The following is a 23971-nucleotide window of genomic DNA, read 5'->3' on the forward strand; positions in this document are numbered from 1 at the left end:
ATCTCTGAACATCCATTTTCTCAGGTGTAAAACCTGCCATATCCACCTACTGGTCATTTTAGGAATCCAAACCAAAATAAGATCATGTTTATAAATGTGCTTTTCAAGCTGGAAAGTGCTGTGTCAATTTAGGCTATCTTCCACCCTGTCATTTGGGACTACCACGATACCTCATTTCTAGCAAGGATTTTTACCCCAATTATAAATGTCCCTTATTCCCCCAATGGGTCAGATTGTTCAGCTACCCCAAGAGAAATCCGAAATACAATGGGCCCAATATAGAGCTGTCTTTATCCTGCTTGGTTACAGAGAGGATGGGTCGCAAATATCACAACCCAATTCCTATTTATTCTCTCAAAGTGTTTTGAGGCTGAAATACATAAGCTTGGGTGGTTAGAAGAGGGGCCCCTTGTGGGTGATCCTGGGACTTTAACAGTGGGACATCCAAAAGGAAGAGCTGTCACCATTCATCCAGGCATACATCTGCCCTGACAGTGGCTCTATCCCCTGCCTGCTCCCCCGTGCCAAGGAGAGGGTGGTGATTTCAAGGAGTACAGTTTACCAAGGCTGAGCGAGTTCTGCCCAGGGACTTCACACTCTGCCCTCTTCCCCAATATCCACATAGGGATCCCTGGACATGCCATTTTCAGAGCAACCAGTTGCTACATTGATAGTAACTTGACATGTTTGATCAGCTTAAGGCCAAAACTGTGGGTTAGGACATACAAAGGCAAACCAAGGTTTCACATTCTCCCAATAATGCTCACTTTGAGCGATTACTTCCTTTGAATTCAACAGCATCTCCCACACATGTTGTTTTTATAATTGAAAAGCAATCCACCAACCAACCAATGACTCATTCAATCAATACATGAAATAATTGGAATAGAGTATACTTAACAGGTTTTTTTAGTTAACAGTGAACATATTTGTTATTTACTACATTTTTTTTCTGTAACTTCAAATTTTTGTGCAATGAAGGTATTATATTCATCTAATTATTTTTAGAGATGTTAGTTTAGTTAGTCATTTTTAGAGACAGGGTCTCGCTCTGTTGCCCAGGCTGGAGTACAGAGGTGCGATCACAGTTCACTGCAGCTGCCACCTCCTGAACTCAAGTGATTCTCCTGAGTAGCCAGGATGACAGGCACTCACTACACCTCACTAATTAAAAATAATTATTTGTAGAGACAGGGTCTTGCTATGTTGTCCAGGCTGGTCCCGTACTTCTGGCCTCAAGTGATCCTCCCACACTGGCCTCCCAAAGTGCTGGGATTACAGGCATGATCCACTGCATCTGGCCATGATATTTTAAATATCAGACAAAACATACTTTCAAAACAGTCTGACATTCTAGAAGCCTCTGTGACAGCACGCACATGCCAAAGTATTTTCTCTCCATGAGAATCATGGGCACGTTAGTGCCAATCCACTCTCTTTCTCTGCAACCAGCATCAACATGTCTTTGTAATGAAGAACTGCTCATCGGATGACGTGTTTATAAAGTCTGTGTCATCCTCATCAAGTCTAAACATAGGCAGCTTTCTCATAGTAAGTGGGTAGTTAACATGTCAAGTCAATCAACACCAGTGTCTCCCACTCCCAACCCCAGTGTTTTCTCACGGAGCTGAAAACAAAGACTTGGGAGCTTCCCGGTGCAGCCAAAGCACAGATAAAGGGACGGTGACTGTGAGAGTCCAGCAGCATATGGCCACCTTCCATGCTGTGGAAGAAGGAAGCCACATCTGCCTAGTGCAGTGGGTTAACCTGTGTCCCCTTAAAAGATACGTTGAAGCCCTCACATCTGGTATGTGGAAATGTGGCCATATTTGGAAATAGGGTCTTTGCAGAAGTAATCAGGTTACATGAGGTCATTAGGATGGGCCCTAAATCAACACTCCTAGTGTCTTTATAAGAGGGGATCTGTGGCTGGGCATGGTGGCTCACACCAGTAATCCCAGCACTTCGGGAGGCCAAGATAGGCAGATCACTTGAGCTCAGGAGTTTGAGACTAATCTGCGCATCATGGTAAAACTCTGTCTCTACAAACATTAAAAAAAAAAAAAAGCCAGGCATGGTGATGCACGCCTGTAGTCCCACCTACTTGGGAGGCTGAGGTGCCAGGATCACTTGAAGCCAGGAGGTAAAGGTTTCAGTGAGCTGAGATTGCATCACTGCACTCCAGCCTGGGTGACACAGCAAGACTCTCTTTCAAAAAAAAAAAAAAAAAAAACAGAAGAAGAAGAGGGGGTTTATACACAGACACCCCACCATGGAAGAGAGGCAGAGAATGATGCTGCCATGAGGCAAGAATTGCCTGGGGCTTCCAGAGGCTGGAAGAGGCAAGGATCCTCCCCTAAGATTTCAGAGGGAGGACAGCCCTACCAACACCTTGATTTTGGAGTTTCAACTTCCAGAACTGACAGATAATATTTTTCTGTTGCTTTGAGCCCCCCGTCTGTGGTACCTTGTTCTGGCAGTGCTAGCAAACATACATACCTGGGTTTCCTTACAATTTTGTTGTAGGAAGGCCATCCTACACCAGTGACTTTTGAAGAGGCCACATTCTCTTCTCCTGTGAGTATGAGTAGCAGTAAATATTGACAAGAAACAAAGAACCTAACAACCCTCAGAAGAGCTGAGAAGAGCAAAGCATGTGCAGTATGCCAATAGTCATTTTTTGGCTGTGAAGCATCTATTCCTTCTTCTCACAGAATTCTGATATCCTTTGCAGAGTTAACTTCTCTCCTACTGTATTTAGGTGTTGGGATGATAAATCGAAAATCCAAGACTGGCGTGGTGGCTCCCGCCTGTAATCCCAGCACTTTGAGAGGCTGAGCTGGGAGAACTGCTTGAGTCCAAGAGTTCGAGACCACCCTGGACAACATGTCAAGACCTGGTCTCTACAATTTTTTTTAATTAGCCAGGTATGGTGGCATACGCCTGCAGTTACAGCTACTCATGAGGCTGAGGTAGGAGGATTGCTTGAGCCCGGGAGGTGGAGGCTGCAGTGAGCCATGTTGGCACCGCTGCATTCCAGACTGGCCAACAAAGCAAGACCCTGTCTCAATTTTTAAAAAAATCCATGAGCCTCACTGCCCAAGACAGCCAGGGTACCTGCCTCTGATAGCAGACGGCCTCTGCTGAGAGCCTGAGTCCTGAGCCTGAGTCGGGGGAAGGAGAAGCAATCAGAACTCATTCCCCGGGGTAGACTCTCACGCCTGCTTCCTGTGCCTCTACAGCACCTGCTTCTCGAGATTTTCCGACAATTCTAAGTGTCCAATGTCATCCCAGCAATTCCTGTTGGTGCAAGGGTTGGAATCAGTTTCTATTGCATGTAACCCAATAGCCCTGGCTGATGCAGGAGGAAAACCTCAACAGCCCAGCCACTGAGCAGCTGTACAGGCTGGGTGTGCACTTAACCTCCTGGGGGCTCAGTGCCTCATCAGGCAAGTTACACCAAATCTCTTCCCATGCCTAGGATTAGAACACTTATGATTCTAAATGTTTCTGCTATAAGACGTAAATTATCTAAGGCTCAGGCATGGTGAGCTGAACTGCAGGTGAACAGCAATCCTGCTCCGGCTTGTCCATAAGTCAAGCAGGGGCGTTTGAAACTTTTATCTTTAACAACCTGCTGAATTCAAGGATATGGGGGTGTCATCTCAGTTTGCCAGTCACACTGGTGCAGAAATGCCTAATTGTGGTGTATTATAACATACAGCAAACACAAAACTTAAGAGGCTTTGAACTCCATGCTGCAGATAGATGCTGAGTAGTCACAATTTACCTTCCACGCAGCAGGTGAAAATAGTGAACATGTACTAACTCACACTTTCGGAGGGTAGAGAATCTGGAATCTGCTTAACTGGGTGGCTCTGGCTGAGGATCTCCCAGGAGGCTGCAGTCACCTCAAGGCCTGAGTGGGGAAGGGTGTGTTTCCAGGTTTGGCTCCTCCCCATACAGCTTCTCTACCAGCTGAGTGTCCTCATGGCATGGCCACTGTCGACCCCAGACTGAGGGATTCAAGAGGGAGGGCAAGAGAGCCACCTGAGGCACAGTCCTTTTATAACCTAATTTTAGAAGTCCCATCCCATCACTTCACTGGAAGTAAGTCGTTAAGGGAAGAGGAAGGAAGTCGCACTTCCTGAGGGCAGGAGTATCAAAAACTTGTACACATGTCCTTAAACCCCCCACAGTGCCATAAATAGCTGAACTTTTCATTCAGTCTCCAATTTATACAGTGATATGATTCAAATATCACATGTATCTTATTTAAAAAAAAAGCAGGACTAGGAAGCAAAAGACTGTCACTTTGATTCAAGTTCTGAAAGCAGCTCACTATAATTGGGGAACCAAGATAACTGATTCCCCAAGATACTTAGGGAACCTCTCTGCAACAGTTTTTCCAGCTATTATACTTTGGCCAAGTGCTATGCTTGACACACATGACCTCATCCAGTCCTTTTCACATTCCAGTGATGTAGATATCTGAATCCTCATTTCTCAGCTGCGAACACTGAGGCAGAAAGAGATTAAATCACCTATCCAAGAGAACCCAAGATTACCCAAGATCAGGAGTCAGGATGGGGCCCTAACTCTGTCTCCCAAGCTTCAGATGTAGATTGGCATGTGAAGAGGCTCAGAGAAAGAGTAAAAGGTAGAAATAAAAGTGCTACAATCTGATAATGCATTACCATGAACTATAAATAATAACAGAGTTAATAAAAGAAGTGAGAACAATAGTAATGCTGGCACCGACGATGATGTTAGGCATGCGTGTATCACGTGAGGGGCCGGCTGACTTTCTAGTACTCACTGCGCATCTCTTTCCTTGACTGTTCACTGTATCTGTGAGGACGATATGTTTTCTTTGGTGCCCTGTACAACAAGTATATGAGCATACTTATGGTCTCCACTTGAAGAGGATGAAAGCATTGAATAATAAGACGGTGCCTGACAGTTAGACCACTAGTTAAGAACCTACCATCTTCAGTAAAATCCTGAACTTCACTTCTCCAAAAGTCAACATTAGTCTAAATCAAAGATGCTGTCAGAAAAGAAGATAATGCATCACATAAAACCTACCTAGACATACTGCGTACCCAACATCCTTCAGTATCCAACCAAAATGCCCCCTTCTCCTGTGAAGACGCCCTGACATCTGCACCCTCCAGCCTTGTTCACACATCCGCTCTAGCACTTCCCATCTCTACAGTGGGTAAACAGGCGGGGCGGGAAAAACGTCTTACTAATCTTTGAATCCCATAAACACAGCGAGGAATCTGGCTTAAAGTAGGCATTTCCAAATATTTACTCAATCAATGAACCACTCTTGAGATTACTATGTGTAATGGGTGTGAGATTATGAAATCATCATTTAATAAACACACATTTCTGATTCAAACTCCTGCCTTACAAAGGTTTAAAGATGGATTGATTCAGGGAAACATTTAAAGTTACAACATTGCTATAGACTGAATGCATTCTTCTCAAATTCACATATTGAACTCTAACCCCCATGTAATGGTATTTGGCAGTATGGCATCTGGAGGTGATCATAAGGGTGAAGCCCTCATGAATGGGGTTCCTTATAAAGAGTCCCCGGAGAACTTACTGGCCGTTCCACCACGTGAGGACACAGTGAGACGAAGGCCATCTATGAACCAGAAGACAGGTCCTCATCAGACAACAAATCTGCCGGCACCTTGATCTGAGACTTCTCAGTCTCCAGAACTGTGAGAAATAAATTTCTGTTGTTTATAAGCCACTCCGTTTACGGTATTTTGTTACAGCAGCCTGAACAGATTAAGACTGTGATATTGCCAGGAACTTTGATAATTATTATCTGAATTTATCCAAAGAAACACTGTGAAATTGTCTTCATTTTACAGGAGAGGAAACTGGGGTTTAAACAGAATATGTAATCTGCCCTGGGTCCTTCATGGCCAGTCCTGAAGCCGTGTGTTTCTAACTCCTGGTCTGACATGTGCCTGCCACTGAATTCACGTGGGCAAATTCAGGAAGGCACACTGAACTCAGCTTGATGTGGACTGATAATCAGGTACCAAATAGTTGCTTCTTGTTTTTCTGTTTCGTAATTTACACCCAGATTTGGAAAGATTTGGAAGCAGATTACATCTTTATCACCCAAAGTATGTTTTCAGAAAGAATCTTGTTTCTGAGAAGCATAAATTTAGTTTCAAATATTTATAAAAATTATTCTAAATAAAAACAAAACTCCATGAAAAAGAAAATGCATTGGCATAGAGAGAAAAGCAAGAAGAGAAAGGAAGTAAGAGGAAAATGAGAGATGGGGAGATAGGATGATACAGTGGGGAAGGAGAAAGAAAATCAGGGAAAGATTTAAAAAGAAGATAATATGTGCTTAAGTTAATTACAGATGATAGAAAATCTTTTCAGAAAATGCACATCTGAATTTAAAAACAGCATTCTTTAGTTCCACTTCATCAAGCAAACAGCAGAATCTGCAAGGTGTGAATCCTCCCACTTAAGGCTGGGCCTTAATAGACTGTGTGTGTCCAGCGCTAGCCTCGGGGGAGCCAGCTCTCCATACACATCTGTTGAATGGAAATCAATTTTCCTCAAGCAAAGAGGCAGCTCTGTCTCTCATAAATGAGCACCTCCACGTCTGCATTCACATAAGACTGATTTTAATGAGCGGGGTGTGAGGTCACGCCCGATGTACATCCGCTCATCCAAGGGGCCCAGACACCCCACCAGGAAATCAAATTTCTCAGTACATACCTCAATGTTGAACCTTCCTTTTAGCCCCTTAAGGTTTCTCTTACCCTTTTTGCATTTGGTTTTTGGCCAAGCAGGCTGGAAAGTATAAAAGCCAAAACAGGCAGGGGTGGAGCGGCCGGGCAAGCAGGAAGAAGCATGTGTTTTCTGGCCTCCATCTCCCCAGCTGTTCCAGCGTGTTCCATCATTGGGCAGCCTGTCCTCACCATCCAACAGGCATCCTCATGCAGGCTGCAGTTTCCATGCTGCTCACTGTAAATGTCTAATATCTGCACGTCCTCTGAGAGCACAGCCCAGAGGCTGAGCATGCTCACAAGACACCCTCTCAGCACCTGGGCCTCAGAACTGTGTGGTCCCCAGCGTAAGGCCTCAGGGTCCAATGCCCACCCCACTTGCTCCTGCAGAAATCTAGGCCGCAAGGTGCTCCTAAATCTCTGTGTCCCTCCAGCTGCAACAGGGACCCTAGTCACAACAGGTCTTATGGCTACATGAGCAAGGATAGGCTCCTGGCCAAGGCATCTGGTAGCTTCCTGCCCAGGTAAGGTGGGCCTCCCTGGTGGGCTCTGTATTTGTTTTGCTGCTGGACAGAAGAGCTCCTTCTTTTAGAATCATTTGCAGCAGTGGCCTCTACCTAGTGATTGGAAATCTATAATTATGTCGAATAAATAGACACAAAATGAGAACAAGAAGGACTGAAGTGATGAATATTTTATACACTAAAGTTACTCATTTTAAAAGAATGTCCTGTGCTCAATAATCTGTTTTTCCTACTTCCTGGTGTGAAAATAGCCTTTGTGTTGTGAACTGATAATGACAGCAGAGAATGCTCTGGGACTTGTTTGCTGTTTTCCCGTGTCCCAACTTACCCCAGCCCCGCCATGCCCATATTTGGACAAACATCTGGTATCCCTATGTTGGCATCTGCCCCACAGTATTTTGGGGTTTTTTTTTGTTGAGGGGAGGGCAGATTTTTTTTCCATTTCTTACTGCCAAAAATGTGGGAACTACTGATTTGTAGTAATTAAAGACTGTGAAGATTTCCAAACAGAGAAATGAAACACAAAAGTGTGTCAGGTGTGGTGGCTCATGCCTGTAATCCTAGCACTTTGGGAGGCCGAGGCCGGCGAACTGCTTGAGCCTGGGAGTTTGAGACCAGCCTGGGCAACACAGCAAGACCCTGTCTCTGCTGCAAACAAACAAAAAAATTAGCCAGGCCGGGCGCAGTGGCTCAAGCCTGTAATCTCAGCACTTTGGGAGGCCGAGACGGGCAGATCACGAGGTCAGGAGATCGAGACCATCCTGGCTAACACGGTGAAACACCGTCTCTACTAAAAAATGCAAAAAAAAAAAAAAAAAAAAACTAGCCGGGCGAGGTGGCGGGCGCCTGTAGTCCCAGCTACTCGGGAGCCTAAGGCAGGAGAATGGCGTAAACCCGGGAGGCGGAGCTTGCAGTGAGCCAAGATCAGGCCACTGCACTCCAGCCTGGGCGACAGAGTGAGACTCTGTCTCAAAAAAATAAAATAAAATTAGCCAGGTGTGAAAGTGCAAGTCTGTAGTCCCAGCTACTCAGGAGGCTGAGGTGGAAGGACCCCTTGAGCCCGGGAGGTCAGGGCTGCGTGAGCGGAGATCACACCACTGCATTCCAGCCTGGGCGACAGTGACCCTGTCTCAAAGGGAAAGCAAACAAACAAAACTCAGAAACACAAAAGCATCAGGGTAGCTAAAAAGAAAGGGCACCAACTCATGAACTCTCACAGAAGCACACAGTGTATTAAACTCAGGAGACTGAGGGTATTTGGGCATAGGAAACAGGTCGCAGAACAACAGTCACAGGGCTGACACCAAAGGCAGGGGACAACGAGAGTTCTGCTCTTGCTGCCTGAGAATGGCACTGAGGGCAGGGGATGCAGAGGGGCCAGAGAACAGAGCAGGAGCTGGCAGATGAGAAAAGTGGAGGGAAGGTGGCTTTCTTCCAGGGTTTTTGTGAATGGATGGGTGGGGAGTATTCCTTCCACATTCCAGAGGAGGGAGGAACAGTGACAAGGCTGGAGGGTGGAGAAAGGCTTAAGGAGTCTGTCTCTGGGGACACTTCACAAATGCACAGCAACCTTTGCATCTCTTACCCCTGCTCAAAGAACTGCTACTTGGTATCAGCAATGTGAGCTGTTTTGTTTCCATTTTGTTTACTGTTGTTGTTGTTGTTTTAAAAAATAACCAACCTTGCCGGTGGTGTGCTGCATTCTTTAAACTTTTTCCTCTTCACTGGTACACTCACAAGTTTGTTTAGTGTAAGTCTGGGAGCCCACAGGGGTTTTATGTGCCTCACATTCATAAATCCTCAACTGCTTTTCAACCAAATTGATTGCCCCTGAGGATTGAGGGTGAATGGAAGAGTCAAAAGGCATCTCCTGGGCTAGAAGGAGAATGCACATGGTTGTGTGCACACAATGCCAAATATCCAGATTAAAAGTGAAAACTTGAGCAAATCCTCCAGATGCTTCCAAGGACCTGAATGTTTGGTGAGTCGGCAGAAACATGTGGATGCTTAATGGAACTTTGCACCATTAGTAGCAATAGTTAGCACTGTGTTTGTACAGTCCACCAAGGAGTTCACAGATGTGTCTAGACTTAACCTTGTCAATCTTGATAAACTAAAAATGATATGTTATGCCTCCCTCTAGAGTCATGACCAGCATCTTCAGATTAAACTATGCCTCTTCTGGGGAGACCCAGCCCCTCCAGCACTCAGCTTGGTGAGCTGATGGCGTCTTTCTGCAAACTGGAAAGATAGACTCTTCCTCTGGGTAGCTTGGTGAGCAGAGTATGTGTTCGAGTTTAGCCCCTTATTTCAGTCCTTTGTGGAGTAAACAGCCAGCACAACTGTACACAGACACCCTGCCTCCCTCTACAGTGTCCAAACACAACTAAACTAGAAGTCTGACCGTTTCAAAGTAAGGGGATAGGAAATAATACATGATTAAGACTTCTTTAGCATGAACTGCACACACAATTAGATTCCATAATTACAGAGGGAAAAAGAAAGGGAAAGGGAAAGAGTGAAACTGCCCTCAAATGCTTTACTTTAGCATAATAAAACCGCAGGATTTCAGAGCTGGAAGCCAACTTTAAAATGATCTACTTATCGCCGGGCGCGGTGGCTCAAGCCTGTAATCCCAGCACTTTGGGAGGCCGAGACCGGTGGATCACGAGGACAGGAGATCGAGACCATCCTGGCTAACACGGTGAAACCCCGTGTCTACTAAAAAATACAAAAAGCTAGCCGGGCGAGGTGGCTGGCGCCTGTAGTCCCAGCTACCAGGGAGGCTGAGGCAGGAGAATGGCGTAAACCCGGGAGGCGGAGCTTGCAGTGAGCTGAGATCTGGCCACTGCACTCCAGCCTGGGCGACAGAGCGAGACTCCGTCTCAAAAAAAAAAAAAAAAAAAGATCTACTTATCTATTGCAACCATCCCTTGCAAGAATCCTTCACGACGTCCCCATTCCACCCTCCACCAGCAGTCATCCAGCCTAACCTGAAACACCCACCCCCCGACCCTGTCTCTGAGAACTGGAAGTCTGAAGCCATCAACCCTCCTTTCACACTGCTCTATGCACAAGAAATCCTGTCCCCTCCACCCCACCACATTGGCCTCCCTCTAACTTTTGCCCAGCCTATCAATTCGCCTTAGCGCTGCATTCTGACGCCACCTACATTAAGAGTAATTGCTCTTCTATGCGATAGCTCTTTAAGTATCGGTAGACGATTAACCATGGCCCCCTACAATCTTTTGTCTCCCCAGCTAAATAAAGGCACCTTGCCTTTATTTAATCCAACTCCTCCTACAAAACTAAGTTAACTGCCAGCATCCATGAACAAATCTGCGGTTCATCACAGTCACTACAGGGCAGCCAAGAGCTGGATCAAGAAAGACTTTGCTTTCACTGAGAGGCAACCCCATGTTTTGGAAAGTAGAATTCCTGGAAGTCTGGCACCTCGGGAAATTTAAGGACCACACAAACCCCATGGGCTGTAATAAGATATTGCTGATGTTTTGGCTGATATGCACCAGAAAGCCCTGGGAGGAAAGTGGCCTAGAGACTGTAATGAATGAAAGCATAATGTCCTATACTTGAAGCCGCACAATTAGACAGTGAGAGGACTACAGAAAAACCAGCGGGGCATTGGCATTTTCCAGGTGAGCATTCTGAGCTGACAGTGAAAATGACGAACGAAACACAGCAGGGCAGAAGTGGACTTTATTCGGAAAACCTTGTTTCCTGGAACTGAAGCTAACCTCTGGGACAAGAGGTTTCAGAACAATAAAAAATCAACAAATCAGATGCAGAGATGCCTACTGACAAAGACAGACAAATTCCATACCCTGGAATTGGACATCTTCCTGGCAGAGGGAAACAGCCTGCTCTAAAATGGGTACAATCGGCAGTAGTTATGAACATCGGCTTTTCTATTTGCAAAAGATTTTAACTTTGCCTGACAGGAAGGAACACTGACCAAGAAAACAGTAAGTTACGGATTACTTTGCTACAGGATGCTGGCTATACCTCTTTTGGATACTTTTTTTTTTTTTTTTAAATAGAAAACCAAGCATTACTTTTCTGTGAAAGGAATTAAATGTCAGGAATATGCATATCTTTCTTATATAAGGCTTTGTTTTATTATAACAGCAAGAATCATGACTGATGCCTGAAGGCAGCCACAGATATTGCCAAGGAAAAATGGGGTATTAAGTGGAAGAATCTCACAAAAAATTATATGTAACAAAAAGACAGAGGAACCGACCTCTGTCTTATTCCTTTCTTCAAGTGTTTCCAAAGTTTATTGTTAGTATCTCCATACGAATAAATTAATTTTCAGTTTTATAGTAGAATTCAACTTTAAAAATTCCTTTCATAACAAACTTTTCTAAAAATACAGCATAGGATACCCAAATAAAGGTGCATCTCCATTCATTCATATTTTCCTTCCTTCATTCATTCATTCAAACTTCAACAGCTACCGATTGGTTGGACATCTTTTATGTGTGTGCATCATGCCAGGCATTCAAGAGGCAGTGTCAGCAGCACAGACGAGGGAAGTGGGCATTCGTTATTTCCACAAACAATCACCTACTTTAAAACCATGCTAAGTCCAAGAAAGGACAAGACATGGTGTGAAGAAAAAGCCATAATAAACCAGGTAATTCAGAACAGAGGTCAAAAATACATACCCTGCACAGCATCTACAAAACACGGGAAGCCAACACTTGGTTTTGTGAATACCATAGTGTTGCAATTATCTTAAGCTGTTTTTAAGCTATTTCCAAAATATGATTTTTAATTAAGTTAGAGCATATACTAACTTTAAATGACAGAGAGAAAAGGAGGGATTTGCAATTAAATGAATAAATAATGGAACCGACACATTTTGTTTCTTTTAGTAAATGGGTTCCTGAAAAGCAACATCAATTTATTCAGTGATAGTTTGCCCCGAGGACAGTAGATACCCAGCACAAAATGGCTCCCAGCTCTGGTGGGTGGCAAATGAGCCTGTGGTGGCTTGGGAACGACAAGAGTCCAGAATAGCGTGAGCTTTGGAAACCAGTCAAAATCAGATTTGAATCTCAGCTCTACCACTAGAGATGCAAACTTGGAAGGCTATTCATCTTCTGCAAGTCTCAGTCTTCTTCTATAATTATCACCACAGTAGGAAAAGCAGTATTCAAGATTATTAAGGACTTACTATAGGGTTGGCTGAAATAAATAATAAGTAAATAACAACTTGCATAGTCTATCAACCCTTATCCACACTGTTTTGCCAGAAAGTCTCCTGCCAGGAGTGAGACTGGACTGAGGCCGAAAACAAGTGGCAAGGCATACATGCAGAGTGCTGGGACCAGATGTGGGTACCAGCAAACCATAGCACAAGATCTGCTCAGGTGAGGCAAGTTCAGCAGTGTGAGAGAGTTCTCATAGATGCCAAGTTGCAAGGTAGCTCAAGGGGTCCGATCAAGACGTCTGGATGGTGTTGTCGATGAGGAGCTATGGTCTGAGCAGGAAGGTAATCTTGGGAGCATTTCAAGAAGATTAACAAGGCAGCAGCATGAAGGACAGACTGGAGAACAGAAAGTCTGAAGGCCATTACCATAGTCCAGACATGAACAGCACACCAGGAATAGAATGGAGGCGACGGGCCAAAGGCAGGAGAGCAGTCCTGAGGAAGGCAGAAAATGTTTCGAATAGCCAATATCAGGTGCATGAGACACAGCAACAAGAAATAAAGTTCTAGAGCACCTAAGCTTCCCTGAAGCTAAGCACCTTTTCTACCAGCTAGCTCACCCAGCTCTGCTCTTTCCTCCGCTCACTCTCTTTAGTCCAGGAAAAGGAGCACAGAGACCAGGTGGGATGGCTTAGGTTTGCACAGTCTGTGACATGATCATGAGCATTGCGGGTAAGCTGGAAAAACACTAGATGATCCACTGTGGGCAGTGCACCAGTATGGGGAATGTTAAAGCAAGATCCAGAAAGTGGCCACCCTAGCACTTAGCTCCAGGGTGTAAAGCCCTGGACATTCAGGAAATAGGAGCCCAAGAAAAGGAATAAAAGAAAATGGAACCAATAAAGACAGACACAGAGCTTGTGAAGGACAAAAAAAATGTGCCAGATGCTGAAGACTCCCACAAACAATGACAGGGGAGATTTTACGCCACTATTCACTGCATGACAGGAATTTCATCTGCCGTCTATGATAATACCATGGACTCTTTCTGGAAACCAACCCTTTTTCTCCAAATGCATTAAGCCTCACTGTGCATATCTGGGCCCCAGAAGACTGTGCCCACTGTTATTATAAGCAGGAAGTCAGCCAAGTATCTTCAGTTGTCGAGGAACAAGATTTGGGCTCAACTGTTCGGTGACCTACTTAGCTTTATTTGGTTATATGACCACAGAATACAGTTCTATGGTTATGGGAGCAAAAACACAGTTAGATAGAATGAATAAGATCTAGTATTTGATAGCAAAACAGGGTGACTAAAGTGAACAATAACTTATTATATATTTTAAATAACGAAAAGGGTGGAATCAGAATGTTCCTAACACAAAGAAATGACAAATACGTGAGATGGATACCTCAATTACCTTGATGTGATTACTACATATTGTATGCCTGTAGCAAAACATCACTTGTACTTCATAAATATATATACCTATTATGTACCCATAATAATTAACATTAAATTTTTTAAATTAAATATAATATACTTCTAATCCCAACCAACATTCTTTCAACTAATAACTATAAGGATGCCTGACATTTACTGAATGTCAGAAGAATCTATGGGCTAGAAACGTGTTCTCCCTATGAAGAAGGTACTGCTGCCATCACTGTAGAGGTGCATATCTGGGCACCAGGAGACTGTGCCCACATGAGATCATGCATCCCAGCCTGGCCAAGAGAGAAGAGACATTCAGTTAAAAAATAATAATAATAAATAGGGCCGGGTGCAGTGGCTCACACCTGTAATCCCAGCACTTTGGAAGGCTGAGGCAGGTGGATCACCTGAGGTCAGGAGTTCAAGACCAGCCTGGCCAACATAGTGAAACCCCATCTCTACTAAAAATACAAAAATTAGCCGAGTATGGCGGCAGGAGCCTGTAATCCCAGCTACTCACTCAGGAGGCTGAGGAAGGAGAATTGCTTGAACCTGAAAGGTGGAGGCTGCAGTGAGCCGAGATCATACCACTGCACTCCAGCCTGGGCGACAGAGTGAGACGTTGTCTCAAAAATAAATAAATAAAGCCCAAGGAATGCCAGGGATGACCATATGATGTCTGCATCTCTGGTGAGTAAGAAATACAGAAGTGTGGAGCAGTGTGAAGAGTAAGAGGCGCGAATGACCCCCGGACCGACTAACGCCTGCACGCCACCGCATCCTATGCCCAGCGCCTATGATCCGCCGCTGTTGCTGCCACCATGCCCAAGAGAAAGGCTGAAGGGGATGCTAAAGGAGATAAAGCCAAGGTGAAGGACGAACCACAGAGAAGATCCGTGAGGTTGTCTGCTAACCCTGCTCCTCCAAAGCCAGAGCCCAAGCCTAAAAAGGCCCCTGAGAAGGTACCCAAAGGGAAAAAGGGAAAAGCTGATGCTGGTAAGAAGGGGAATAACCCTACAGAAAATGGAGTTGCCAATAAAGACCAGGCCCAGAAAGCTGAAGGTGCTGGAGATGCTAAGTGAAGTGTCTGCATTTTTGTTAACTGTATACTTCTGGTGACTGTATAGTTTGAAACACTGTTTTTTATCAAGTTTTATAGAAATGCAGAATTTTGTTTTACTTTTTTTTAAGCTATGTTGTTAGCCCACAGAACACTTCATTGTTGTTTTTGGAGGACAGTACGTATGTCCCTATTAGAATGTCTCTGAAGCTGGACTGACGTGGGGAAAACACCTTTCCCTTTCCCTTCTAGTTCTGAGAGACTTCCTCTTGGCTCCCAGGAGAAGGGATTCCCTGACCTCGACACACATGTCCACCTTGGCACAAAAACCTTGTGGGAGGGAAAAACAAATTGTTTTTATGTCCTCTTCTCCCTTTCCACCTTTCAGCATAGGCTTAACTCCCTTAAAGCCTGACATCTGTTGGGACATGATCCCCAGCCATTGGTTACCAGTGTGTCACACAATCTGGACTTCCCAGTGATGGCACTGATATGGCACCCCTCAAAGAGCAGAGGTTCCGTTTCTAGATTGTGGATCTTCAGATAAATCCTGCCATTTTCATTCTACTTCCTGAAAGTCAGGGTCGGCTTGTGAAAAGTTGTTAAACAACATGCTAAGTGCGAAATGTCAACTCTAAACTTTCCTGTTCAGAGCATCAGATGAAGACTTATTGGGTTTTATCATGGCTTTCTGATTACTGGTAGTCCAAAGAAGGGAGTGTGAAAGTTGTTGTATACTGTTAACAACTGTCTGCCCATGTCCTACCTGAAATACTGTGATTGCTTAAGGAAAGTATCTTTAATAAAGCTAGGTACAGTTTGGTTTGGAAAAAAAAAGAAATACAGAAGTGCTTTCTTAATAGCAGGTGTGTGTGAAGGATTCAGTTGGTTATTAGAGTAAAGAGGCTTTGGAAAAAGAAACGTGTCCTTCAGTCACTGCTAAGTGACACATCCGCACTGTGCTGTGAAGTCCAAAGAACCCTAAGGTCACGTGGTCCCTTGCCAGAATACACCTGTATTAACCCTTCCAGAAACCTACTGGTGTAGGCGTGTATGTGTGTGCAGGTCAAGGAGATAGTTTTTTGTTTTGTTTTTTTACTGAGACGGAGTCTTGCTGTGTCACCCAGGCCGGAGTGCAGTGGCACGATCTCGGCTCACTGCAACCTCCGTCTTCCAGGTTCAAGTGATTCTCCTGCCTCAGCCTCCTGAGTAACTGGGACTACAGGCATGCGCCACCATGCTCGGCTAATTTTTGTATTTTTAGTAGAGAGGGGTTTCACCATGTTAGCCACGATGGTCTCAAACTCCTGACCTCAGGCAATCTGCCTGCCTCAGCCTCCCAAAATGTTGAGATTACAGGCTTGAGCCACCGCACCAGGCCAGGAAAGGCATACTTTTAAAAATAACAGAGCATTTGCAATAATGAAGAAAGAAGAAGAGAGAAAGGGGAAAAAGGGGGTAGGAGACAAAAATATAAACCCTTTTCCTGTGTTGGCCCCAAATAATTTTCCTGCTTTTTTTTTTTTTTTTTGAGATGGAGTCTCGCTCTGTCTCCCAGGCTGGAGCGCAGTGGCACGATCTCGGTTCACTGCAACTTCCACGTCCCAGGTTCAAGCGACTCTCCTGCCTCAGCCTCCCGAGTAGCTGGGACTACAGGCGCCTCACCACCATGTTTGGCTAGTTTTTGTATTTTGAGTAGAGATAGGGTTTCACCATATTGGCCAGGCTGGTCTCGAACTCCTGACCTCAAGTGACCCACCCACCTCGGCCTCCCAAAATGCTGGTATTACAGGTGTTAGCCACCGTGCCCAGCCCATTTTCCTACATTTTGGGAAACTTCAAATTACCCCAGATTTTCATTTCTCTGAATGAAAGCCAGTGTAATTCATCTCTTCCACCAAGCTCCTGATAGTTCAGGTGACGTGGATGTTACATTAACTCTGTCAGGCCCCTGGGCTGCTATTAAGTTCCCCGTAACACCAAGGTCCTACACTCAGTTCCCTACAAGTAAGCGTTTTTGCCTCCCAAAGAGCCAAACCTGCACACAGCAGGGACACAGTGGGGTAGTTAGTTGCTTGGGAAAGAGAAACAAAATTTCTTTTGAGAGTGAGGTTATTTTAAGGTGGTCACAGGTATGCATAGTCAGTTTCATGCTCTCCGTGATTTCTTATCCCCTCTGAGAGTGGGAAGGAGTTGGCATAGAGATTTTTATTTTCATGGCACATTATATAATTTGGGGTTGGTGGCAAGTGCTAACAACTGTCATACTACCCACGGCTATATTAAAAATAAGACCAAAATAGAGATTGTTGTGGGCTGTCTTGGGTTTTCCCTCAAAAGTCCTGAGGAAGAAAGTACCTCAAATGAACAGAGAGGGCATCATGAGCTCACAGAGCAGCCTGGGCAGCACCAAGACCGGCACAGAAACCCTTTCCAAGCAACAGCATGGAAATAGCAACAAACCCTTTTCAAGAGGCATACATTTGTGCAAGACCTGTCTTGACAGAAGCTACCAGGTCCCAAACATGTCACATGTATGAAAAATTCAAATTCAAACACGGAGAAGAGCAGTTTTATGGGACCTGCCTTCCGGTACAGCTCCCCTATTTAAGTGCTCAGTTAAAAACCTCTGGATTTTGAACAGCAGCACACAAGCTGATGTGGTTTAATTCATGCGATGAAATGTGGGTGCGATGAAATGTGGGTGCTGGGTAAAATTCACCCAGGAAATAGAGGGGAGAAGCAGGATGCTCAACCCATAAACAACACTTATCCTAAGAAATTCTGGCCCTTTGAAACTGGGTGAATAAACTAAATAAACTGAAAAGCTTCATTAATACCCAGAGGATCAGGTCCAAGTTTTAGATTTGCAAAAAGAAAAAAATAAAATAAAAGAATTAAAGCTTTCCATCCCCTTTCTAAATACATGGGGATCTGTTTTCAACACATTCATAAAATCCATCCATTTGTTTTTATTATATGAACAACTTAAAACTTGCCAGACAGATCACCTCTGATGCGGGAGGGCACAGCATCAGTTACAGGACTTGGCCAAAGCATTCTCCAGATCATATTAGGTTTGCCTCAGTTACAGAGGTCCTCTTGCTGTATGTTTTCAGGAATATTAACACAAAATACATCAAAACACTAATAGAATCCATAAACACAGACAGCTGAAGTTCCACCACTTTTAACATGCTCATAATTTAGTAAGAGGTAAGTCCGTGGTCTCATAAGACCGAGGGTGTCCTTTTCAAGTTCCTTCCCTCTCAGCTACTTAGGGCAACTCTCAGAAGTCTGTAAAGTTATCTGCGTTCTCCCTTTACCAATGTTCAGCCATACACAGATATCATTTGCGAACTAAACAGTGTTTTTCCTCCAGGGACAGGCCCAAGGCCACAACATGTTAGTGCACACTTTAAATTATAGGTAAATGTTCAACTTACACCAGAATTCCCTATTTTGTGGAAGTCCCAGTTCTTTAAACTAATTCTAATTTTTGGTGTTGGCATTCAACAATTACTTTGCCAAGGAATATGCGAGATTTCATTCACAGATCTCACAGAAATATGAGATTTCACTCAATAGATTGGTCAGAAGGACGGAGGGAAGAGAGAGAAGAAAAGCGAGCAGCAGGGGAAAGAGAAAGAAATGATACCAGCAAAAAGGCCAGGGCTCTGGGTTCAATGGATGCCTTTCTGAGCAATGTTTTCATTAGCACCACCTAGGTGCACCCTTATATGGCTCCAGTCCTTTATTTATAAGGCTGTCACCTGTCTGACAGGTAGTTTTACATGTTGCAGTACATAGGAACAGTTTTGAGAATGACAAGTCACTTAAACACTCATTGCCATGACTCAGTTTTAAGAAAAATGACCAACAATTGAGCATTCCTAACGGGGAAGCTTTCCCATCTGATGGGTGAGATTCTGAGTCAATGAAATGGGTGCAGAAGAGAAGACATTGGGAACTCCAGCTTTAAAAGAGACCAGGACTCGTTACTGAAAATAGTTTTGACTTGTTAGATGCCTGCTTTTGCTGGGGAATGGAACAAATGATGTTTCAGGCAGGAGCTGCCAGGTCACATGAACCTCCTTCTAGCAAAGTGTATGATCTCAGAGGCCACACATGTTCATTTATAGTAGAGTTTAGATTAAAATGATAAATGTCGATCTGGTGTACATTTAAATGCCATTTTGAAAAAAAACCCAGCCCGGGGCTTTCCCGCCCCACATACCACTGCAGATTCCGTGGTCAGGGATATGCTGGCCCTTGAGTAGCTGCCGCTGTCTCCATAGAAGGACGACACCATAGTTAATTAAATGTCCACTCTGACGGTAAAGTTCATTATCTAACACTGCAAGTGCAGTTATCAGAATATTCTTGATGGGCCAGAGCTGTCTGAAGGCCCTGTCAAACATGTAACAGAGGAAAAGATAAGATGAATTTGCCTTTCATACAGGGATTTTTTTTTTAATGGAGGCTCAAAATACCAACCTTGGATTTGCAAATATTCTCGTCCCATTTAAAGCTTAATCATCTTAATGAAATACAATCAAGGGCTTTTTCACCTTTCCATTATTTTTTAGTTTCTTAATGTGTATGTTAGGTCCCAAATAGTCTCCATTGATGGCAGGGTTGAGTTCAGAGTCCTAACTCTGGACTATGCAGTTTTTATTTCCTTTCTCATTGATTTCTTCATAGCAGGTCTGAGAAGACAATACACTTATTCTCAATTTTCAGGTGACAGACATAAAGTTTAGAGAAAATGAAGATCTAGAAAGTGGCAGGGTCATGACTCAAAATGGGCCTTCGAATCACACCAAGTCTAACACACACCAGCTAGAGACCCCTGAACCTTGACACTACACCACTTCAGCTGCACCCAGGGGGCCCAGAGGCCTTCTGATTTTCAAGTTTAAGTTCTCACCAGCTTAACTTGCTCATTTGACATAGTAAGCACAGAATGACAGGCTGCCACCACTGTTTAAGAGTTCCTAATGTATGCAGGATAGATATGGGTCAAAACCCAACAGATCGCTGTTTTGAAACAGAAACGACAAACTCAGCATCCTGAAACCCAAAACTCCGGAAGGAAGAAGAACACCATTTGTGTGACCCTTTCACAGTTCAGCAAGGCTCCTTCAACCACTCTCTCATATAAGCCTCTCGTGGCCTTAGAGGCAGACAGGGCTATAGGAGGCAGGCAGGGCTGGTAGGAGCTTCCCTCACCTACAAGTGACAAGGCTCAGCCAAGGGAAGGAGGGACAGGACACAGAACACCAACAAGGGAAGCCGAGGCCTCTGACTCCCGTGCTGTATTCTTTCATTCCGACTTCTATTAGAAAAAAGGATCTTGTCAATGAATATGTCCTATGTTTACATTTCCATGCAAGCAAAGCAAGAAAACCAAAAAGAACATGTAAGGAAAGGAATTTTCAGTGTTTTTCTTAGACTGGTTTTTGATTCACATGGGGAATCACAGAGTTTCTGTGGGGCCTAGGGGGCTATAGTTTCTTTTCGCTCTTAACCATCCCAAACCATCCTTGCCACCAGCACCCTTGATTGTTCTGCTACACTAAGAATGTAAAGCTGTCAAATTCAGGCCAGAATGACGTGACCAAGACCGACCATAATGTACACTCTCTTCCTAAAGTAAGTGCTGGGGTTTGGGAGGTTCTTACCATCGGGGCAGTAAGGCTTGGGAGTACCTGCTAGTTCTATCAGCTGGGTCCCTTCCCTGTATTAAAGAGCAAAAGTACCTCAAGCAGAACAGATAGAGAACTGACACAACTTAAAATATCCCCAGATTTCCTATAGAAAAATACAGTCACTTTTCTAAAAATGCCATAAGGGTGACGGTTTGGCAGGAGCATCTCTTAGCCATCAGCAGACATCTACTAAATCCCTCCTAAAAGGTCCATTCTAAACAACATTCCACAGCGACACAGGGGCCTGACTTTGATTTCTGAATAATTTGACTAGGAGCAAGGAAAGTCACAACAACATTAAGTGCAATAACTTTCTACCCCCTTTTTGGTTCCCAATGTGAAGTTTGCTGAAATAAAACTTGACAGCACAAAGCTCCCGGGGATGTGTTCCAGATGAATTGAGTCATCCACACACACTCACAGACACACACACACATGCCCTGGACCCTCGCACTTACAGACGGAGTGGCTTCCATCTGTATTTGACAACCCGGTGCCAGGGTCTCGAGGCTGAGGGCTGCTTATGGATGCAACTTTACATTTAATTTGGGGGGATGCTAATTGTGTGGAGTGGTAGGAAAATGCTGGCGACATTTTGACTTTAGCAGCCCCACTGCCCTGATTAAAAAATATCAGCTTTCCATCTGCAAGACATTTCTAAGGTGGACACCTTACAAATTGTTAAGGTGCAATTTGTGCACAGTTAGTTCTTTGTTTAATCGAGAAATCTGCCCGAACTCTGATTGGGCTGATTTCCCTAAGGCCGGGAGTGAAGGTTATTTCCTCATGCCTTTTGGGAGCAGCAATCTCTCTAATACGTTTCTGAATTATTCCAGCTTGTGCTGAGGCTGAACAGGAGAACAAAGCCCTGGTTCCACAGCAGAAAGACTAACTGAACTCCCAGCTGGGAAGGTTTAGGCAGAGATTTATAAGTACAAACACTGAAGAAATTTGCAAGTAATTGCACGTATTTGCTTTTCGTTGTGGGATGCAGTAAACCAGTATTTATTAAAATACATCGGCAAGGTACTGTTTATTACCCCCTCTCCTTGATGTCTTGTAGAGGGGAATAACGTGCTTGGCTCTTTTCATTTCTTTAAATTAAGAGGCCAAAACAGCATCTCAAAGAATCTAAGGAAGAAGCTGAAATTAGACATATACTCTGAATGGCTACTGCCTCTTACTTAACTTGGAATTGGTGCATGAACATGGTTCTAGATCTGCTGTTCTGATTTAATCTTGTAAAGCTTAACTTTTTTTCTACTTTCATAAGTTTCCATGAATCCAGTATTTGGGGACCAACAATTACCATTTTCTCCTATAGAACTGCTGTTATTATTCTTGGATTGCAGCCTGCAAACCTGAGTGATAAATAGGCACATGTTCACGGGATATAAAATAACAGGCTCAGGCCGGCCATGGCGGCTCACGCCTGTAATTCCAGCACTTTGGGAGGCTGAGGCAGACGGATCACGAGGTCAGGAGTTCGAGACCAACCTGGCCACCATGGTGAAACACCGTCTCTACTAAAAATACAAAAATTAGCTGGGCGTGGTGGTGCATGCTTGTAATCCCAGCTACTCAGGAGGCTGAGGCAAAAGAATTACTTGAACCCGGGAGACGGAGGTTGCAGTCAGCCGAGATCATGCCATTGCACTCCAGCCTGGGTGACAGCGAGACTCTGTCTCAAAAAAAAAAATAAATAAAATAAATAAATAAATAATAATAATAATAAATAACAGGCTGAGAAAGTTACAGCTTAATAAGAGAGTGATTTAAACAAACTACCACCAAAAAGAGATATTACGTTCACTGGCTGCTGCATCTAAATTCCTGTGCCATCAGCTACTTTGGGTTTTAATTTGCCAATGAGTAAAGGTCAGAAGAAACCAGACAGATGACTCTCCTTCCCTCTTCAACTTGGATCACAGCTCCCCACCTGCCTCAGTGTCCCCCTTTTAATGACAAACTCAAATTGTTCTACCTAATACTCCTTAACCCAATGGTCTCAAACTTTAGCTGCATCAGCTTTGCCTAAGAGCTCGTTAACACAGATTGCTGGGTCTCAGCCCGAGAGTTTCTGATTCAGTAAGACAGAGGAGGTGCACAAGAAGTACCATTTCTAACAAGTTCCCTGGGGATGCAGATGCTGCGTGTCCTGGGACCACACTTTGATAAATGCTGGACTAGAAGGCAAATGGGCAAAAGTTTGGTTCAGTGAAAGTAAGCGGTAACTATTGTGCCCGCCCCCAAAATAGCAAATAACAGAAATGAAATACCAATGTATGTTATTTTAGTCAACAAATGTTAATTGCCACCTGCTTAAATATATGCCTGACAACATTATCTCCATGTAGAATTCCCAAGCTCCTGCCCTCTCTTCTACATTGGTCTTTGCCTACTTTTCTTTCCATCTGATGTCCCTTAAGAATCTGGATGTGTGCCCCAAGCTGGGGAGTGACAGCTTCCAGTTTGCATGTTTGCTCTTCTTAGAACTGCAGGATCCTCACGTCCCCACTTTCTCTTCCTCCATCAGCAATGCCTACCTAAGCAGTAGGTACCCATTGAATACCAGCTGCTATTGTTTTAAAATGACAATCAGAATAAAATCAGAGAGCAGTAACAGAAGCTAGTGTGTGCTTCTCTGTTCCTCAGCACAGCAACTCTGGTTATCTTAAGTTCAGTGTTGGTAATTAATAAGCCCCAGATCTTAAAATTAAAAGGTACCAAATAGCCACAGGTGGAAGGTTTTCTGAGACTGGCAGCAGAGATGGCAGCCGATCCCCTCTCCCCTTGGCTTGAGGGCCAGTACCTCCCATGCTTCTGCACCTGTATCTTTAAAACAGACAACACGCAACCATGTTACCCCTCAGTGTCTATGACATGAAGACAAATGAATTAGAGACCCTAGAGGAATATTAAAATGAAAAACGCTACTTGATAAAAATAAGCCAGACCAGGAAATCAGATAGCATATATATATGCAATATATTATATATATTTTATAGGAAAAGTCCTGGCTTTTACACAGCTTTTCCGGTTATAAAAGCCTCATCTCGTGATTACATAAAATCAGATTTTCTATGATTTTTATTAGAGAAGAACCATGAGGTCTTTATGTATAATCACAAATTGACCAGACGTGATAACTGCTGGAACAGAAAACAAGATTGTTCTGTGCCTCAGGTATTCAAATTTCAATCACTTAAGAGAGAGAAGAGTTTCACACCAATACGGACTCTCATGACCAAGTGCACATAGGATGTCAATGTATGGATCCAGATGT

The 23971-nt window shown here is 44.0% G+C and overlaps 1 protein-coding gene and 1 pseudogene across 2 annotated transcripts in view; one reads left to right on the forward strand and one right to left on the reverse strand.

Annotated features, from left to right (window-relative positions):
• GLI3 (GLI family zinc finger 3) overlaps positions 1–23971 on the reverse strand; it is a 262787-nt gene that overhangs the window by 135169 nt on the left and 103647 nt on the right. The gene's annotated exons all lie outside the window — the stretch shown is intronic.
• LOC111552299 lies at positions 14736–14996 on the forward strand (annotated as a pseudogene).

The sequence above is a fragment of the Piliocolobus tephrosceles genome, chromosome 8 (assembly GCF_002776525.5).
Source record: "Piliocolobus tephrosceles isolate RC106 chromosome 8, ASM277652v3, whole genome shotgun sequence".
Classification (NCBI taxonomy): Eukaryota; Metazoa; Chordata; class Mammalia; order Primates; family Cercopithecidae; genus Piliocolobus; species Piliocolobus tephrosceles.